Source organism: Aptenodytes patagonicus, chromosome 4 (assembly GCF_965638725.1).
Source record: "Aptenodytes patagonicus chromosome 4, bAptPat1.pri.cur, whole genome shotgun sequence".
NCBI lineage: Eukaryota > Metazoa > Chordata > Aves > Sphenisciformes > Spheniscidae > Aptenodytes > Aptenodytes patagonicus.
In genome coordinates this window covers 60,425,755-60,431,757 of record NC_134952.1, presented here as the reverse complement: position 1 = coordinate 60,431,757, position 6,003 = coordinate 60,425,755, and the positions used below count along the sequence as shown (strand labels likewise).

The window sequence follows — 6,003 nt, the reverse complement described above, 5'->3', positions numbered from 1 at the left end:
AGCAATCTCTTATGATGTTGAGTGAGTGTTGCAGCAAACATCAGCTCAAATTTATGTGTGGCCAGCTACGTGTAAAGAATTGGTATCAGCAGCAGCATATGAGGTGGCACCAAAGTCTCTCATCTTCCTCAGTACTGCATATGCAAATAGAAACCTCATTAGGAACCATAACTTCTGTTCTCTGGAAAATTATAATGTGGGTGGGGAGAGAGCAAGAAGTAAAAATATTTTTCTCATGAAAAAGTGACCTTGAAAAAGGAATTCTACAAAAACATGTCATTAGGAGACTTTCTGAGAGCACAGAATTATCATCTTTGACACTTAGTTGATTTATTTCATTTTGACTTGCCATACCAAATTGTTGTAAAAAATTTGAATCAAAATGCAGCTAGCCAACAATCACGTATTTGAAACTGTTTTGACTTCGCTTATATAAATCTCAGAAGATTCGGTAGTTTTGGTTTGTTATTTCAACAGCAAAAATAATGTAATGCTCCTTCAACTTTCAAGTCCCCATTAATTTGCATTTATTAGTGGAAAGCTTTTCATTCCAACCAAAAGACATAGTCAGCTCAACTCCGTCTGCGCTCTTCTTGAAGTGCCATGCAATACTACAGCTGAAGTATTATATTCCTCTAGCGTGAGATGCTGTCGATAATGCCTCAAGTCAAACTCATAAGCAGCCTTCACAAAAAATTATTACCGCAGACTGTTACTATGACTGCCATGGTCTCCCAGATTCTCATTTCCTTCTCTCTAAGGCAATGATAAGAATCTGAAATAGAAAAGCACAATAATAAAACACACTACTCCACTAAGTGTAAGCTTTTTACCCTTATTTTAATTACACTGCAGAAAAACACACTCTAATTAAAATGTATCTTGCAGTGTGCTTTTCAACAGTAATACGTTACAGTTTTTCCCTAGGCAGGAGAGGAGAGCTCAGTTATCTCCTGGAGTCCTTGTCCAACACCTGGTACAGCTCCCTTCACACAGCTGCTGGAGAAGGACTGGGGGAAGGGAACAGAAGGGAGAAAAACCATGGTGGAAACTAGTAGTTGCAATGCCTAAAAATGAATTTTGGGGCCTCTCTTTCTAAGTGTTGCTAGATGAGCCAATATCCCCGGTATGCATCATTCTCCCCACATACTGATCTTGCCCGGCCTGTGAAGAAGAGGGCAAGACAAGTCACCTCTCTAGATGCTGCTTGCTTGTCTGCAGCAGGAGGAAAATGAGGGCGGGTACATGTTAGCCACTCTTCAGTGAGGGCACGTACTATAAATCGCTATTTATTTTTTCCATATTGACTGATATGTTTTTCTCTCTCTCTAATAAACACACCTGGAAGTTCTCCGCATATGAATGGTGTCAGCTCCCGTCTGATTCTCCAAGGGAAACAAACCGAGCAATTAATTAATTATGGAGTAACAATCTGCAATTTCAGAATAAACTATCTACAGACATTTCAGAAAGGTTTAAAACCAAGGGAAAGGAGGAAAAAAAAGCAGGTGCTGTCACAGTCTACTGAGTTTGCAGATCTTGCACAACTAAGATTACCAAAAATGAATCAGTATTCAGACCAAGTTTACAATAACTACAAATAATAAGGTATTTCCCTTTTTAAAATGAGTCACCAAGGCCATTTTGGAGATATCTGCAGTTAAATTTCTGTGCTGTTTTTATAAGCAATCCCACATGAGTAGGAAAATAAGACATCAGGAGCCCTAATAACAGCCTACAGTCATCTTACAAGTGCCCATTTGAGCTACAGAAACACCTTCTCTCTCATTAACTTTTCAGTAATTTGTCTTTGCTTACACTGAAAGGTTTTTTATTGTTTCTCCACTGGTCCTAGAACCGATTTAGATGACCATGCAACAGCAGCCTCAATACAAACAGCAGCTTCAAGGTACATCACTCAGATTTAGCAACATCTTCTGGAAGCCCAACTTAAATTAAACAAACAAAACCCCTGCAACAGACACATCACTCATTCTACCATAATACCTAGTAACAGTTTCAGCCAGGGAAGATAATTCTGATACTTGGGACCATTCCGGATATACTTCTCTTTCCTAGAGGAGAAGCGGGGGGGGGGGGGGGGGGGGGGGAAGACAGCTTTTCTTATTTTCCTGAGACACAGCTTTCCTGTCTCAATATGGACCACGTGGTGAATACCTTCTCCCAGCTGCTCCATAGGGCACTACAAGAACTGCATTGCAACATTTACATTTCAACCCTGCAGCTTATTCAAAATCCACAGTATTTTTAAGCCCTTCCTCAGTACAAATCAACATTTAAAAAAGTAGCCAAGAGGTCTCTTCCAGCAAAGCAGTAGTTTCAACACGAGTATGCATGTTCTGGTGATCCTGAAGAAGCAAGAGCAATACAGCATTCATGTGGCTTTCCTTCAAAACTCACTTGCCTTACAGCACTGTAAAAAACAAACAAACAAACAAAACCCCCCAAAAAACAAAACCAAACAAACAAAAAGCCCAAGGAATCAAAAGTTTGGTTTCACATGCCTGTTGTTCTTGGTGCCTTTATCATCCCTGATGATCTTTCATTTCCTCCCTCTGCTCAGGTTCCAAGAACAGTTGGCACTAGATTTAGGCAGCCAGCCAAACACTACCAACGACCAAAGTGACAGCTGTGATGAGAAGCGCATCAAGGCGACTGGCCACCAAGAACCTCTTTTATGAAGCCCCAGCTGGTCAAATCCACTGCAGCAGGGCTTCACCAGGAGACCCTCCACCCAGCCTCTGCTGAGCAAGTGCACATACTCCACTTGACTTCTGCACACTATTCCTTTGTGCTTTCTCACCCACTCCCTGCCCAAACTCTTCCACCCCACACACCCCCACTCAGTACGTGCAGGTAGGGGAGAGAAGCCATTATGCAGCCCCTGCAAGTCATGAATGATCACAGGGGGCAAAGTCCGTCTTCTCACATTGTATGTCACCGAGGTCATCTGACTGTCCACCAGGCAGCTGAGGATGCAGAGCTCCGGGTACCTAAGGAAGCACCTGAATTTGCATCCGTATCAGTTTTACAAGCCATAAAAATAGATGCTGAAAACAACTAACATTTAAAGCAGGCTGAAATTAAGCTTCGCCTTTCCCCTTCCAAAAGCATGATTTCAGTGACAGTGAGCCTTCACTGCAAAGATGCAACACCAGGAAGTGCTGAGGAGACCAGAAGGACGAACACCAGCTGACATCTTCTGCCTGCAGTGTCTTTCCTTTTCAAAGCAAGCAGACTTCCAAGCAAGCCTAAGGACAGGCCTAAAACCAAGACAATTGCACAACAGGCCAAGTGCATTGTAAGGAGGAACACCAAGAATTGTGTCTTATTATTTTATCAAACCACCTTCTCTTTCCCTCCCTACAAAGAGAAGCAGACCTAAAATCTCCCCTGAGTCGAAGGTTTTACAGTATTGGAAATCTCGCATCTTTATCTGGTTTCAATAAAGTCTAGTTGTCTGAAAGTTGCTGTTCTTCCCAGCCTACTTTATTTTCAGAACTGAAGATGGGATGCAACACCTAGAAGGAAGTTTGCAAACCAAAGAGAGGTAAGACTTTGAGAGGGAGGGATTATAGTGTGAAAATTTATTTGTGCTTTATTAAAAGCAAAAGCAAGCCTACATTCAAGAGCTGTGCCATCTGTTCCCCAACAACAGTCTTGGACAAAAGATTAATTTGTCAGCACAGACAGTATTTTTAATTTTTCCCAAGATCTTTCCTCTTGTGCCGTGCCTTCTGGGACAGGTATCCTGACCTGGGAAATGTTGCAAAATTTTACTTTAAGGGTAACAAGAGTGACTTTGCTTTCAAAAATATGCTTATAGTATATCTCATTAGATAAGAAAATGGGCTTGCTGCATCTTTTCCTACAAAGGTCTTAGAAAGAGCATATCTTAATGCACGCAGCTGCTTTCGCGTATCTCTCAAAAACAACGCTCAAACTCATCTCTAGGAATAACACTAATTCTTCAAACTGCCAGCCAAGAAAAACCTTGTTTAAATTTCAGCTGAAATGAGATAACAGAAGAGAGATATGGATGCAAAGTCAGATGAATGCACTTACAGTTTTACCAAAGTTACAGCCAACTCTCGCTTTTCTCTTACGGAGCTTTTCAGATTGAAAGCACTGGGCAGGTTGTAGCACACAGGAAAAAGATGATGTAACCCAGAAAACAGAACTGCTTGTCAACACTTTCATTTAGAATGGACACTTCTATTTACAATATAAATAACCCTAACACCCCCCCCCGGCACAATAAAAACAGTTTTTTATACACCTACAAGGACACATTTCTGTTAATTTCTATGAGTATTGCTTTCCCCAGCTTTTCTTTACTCAATTGTGCAGATTTCAAATGCCTTAAGGCATTTACAGCTTGGCTAATAAAGAAGAGAGTGCCTGGGAAATTTGATTGACTCAGGGCTTAGAATTAGCATCTGACAGATGCGTGCAAAAAGGTCAGTCAGAATTATCAGCAGTGGAGAAATTCCCAGCGATGGCTCTTACCCGGCTTTTCAGCAATTTTTTTAGCAGGTAACATGCTGCAGACCTGCTCCGTCAAACAGACCTTGGAAAGGGAACCAGCTGTGCAGCTGCTGAAACGCGCCAGGCAGGGAAAGCTGGCTCCTCTCCACAGTATCCCCTCCATTCCTCACTTAGCCACCTCTCCAGCAAATCATTTCCATCTCTATCCCGCTAGGTGCACTTCCCACCTTGTCCCCTCTCAGACCTCCTTAGGGTCTGACCAGAAGCCATGAGGAACCCCAATATCCTGCAAAAATCAAAGCAACCATCTCCCCTGTTCCATTGCCCTACCTTTTTTCTTTCCCTTCCTAAAAATTTGACTGCACTATTCTTATGTAGTAGTAGTGAAATTTTGCTCTCTCTTGAAGATCGTTTCCCCACAGCTAGCAATTTCTGCTACCCAAACACCATCATCCCAAAAGCAGAATGTTTCTTGGCAATGCAGACTGTTAGCTGCAGATCCAGAGCCACCTGCGCCAGCCTCCGGCCAGCTCTGTGGGCCTGGCTTTGAGACTGGCAGAGCTGTGGGCAGAGCCCTTCTCCTTTCGTTTGCTCTCAAACACTTCCCCGGTCACCTTGGCGCAGAGGATGCCGCCCCGGCAAGAAAATGCAGACCAAGAAAAACTTCACTTGACTTCGGCTGGACACAGAGGATTCATTCCATTTGTCCACCCATACTGAGCAAACAGGCTTTTTAATTAAAGAATTAATTATTATTTGGAGGGGCAGGAAAATGTTAGGGACCAAATCTAAGGCAACAGAGGACAGTAACAGAGAGTGGGTACTTAGTCTTATGTCCGTGTCTGGCTTAGTCCCAGTAAAATTTAGAGCAAGTCTAGGTGCAAGTATCTGAATGTTGCACTATTAGAGAGGTTTCTCCTTTTTCTCCTGCCACGACATTTCCAGGAAGAAGCTATTTTAATATAAAAATATCAAATGGCTGTGGCTTTCCTGATGCTGCCCACTTCCATGTTTCAGCTGTCGACATCAGTGTTTTAAAAACATATCTTAGCTGAAATAGTGACTCAGTGAACTCATTTGCAACATCCTTATCAAATCCAGCATAGTTGATTTTCATCTTCTTCCTATGGGAGTAAAAGTACAAAGCATACAGACAGCAATGATATTTGGAAATCAACAACCAATACTGGCTGCAATACACTGAGCTACCACTCTGCCCTTCAGTCTTTACTCTGTACAAGCAGCCTGTACATTTATACCTTTCCATAGAGCAGGCAAAGCAAACAGGAAGACTAAAGATTAACTGTAGAGGTTTCTAATGGCTTTTTCTAAAGCTTATTATCATGAGAAAAACAATTAAAATCAGTACAAGAAGATGAAAGGCTCTATATACCCCAGATGGTCCAGCACCTGTGTTCCGATGTGCCCGCTGTGCCTCCCAGGGGGGTTGGCAAATCTGCATGTTAGCTGCTCACTTTTCACCCCAAAGCCTTT

At 42.3% G+C, this 6,003-nt stretch overlaps 1 protein-coding gene across 2 annotated transcripts in view; it reads right to left on the bottom strand.

Moving 5' to 3' along the window:
- The window catches only part of MCUB (mitochondrial calcium uniporter dominant negative subunit beta), a 56,870-nt gene that overhangs the window by 13,721 nt on the left and 37,146 nt on the right, over nucleotides 1-6,003 (bottom strand). The window lies entirely within an intron of this gene.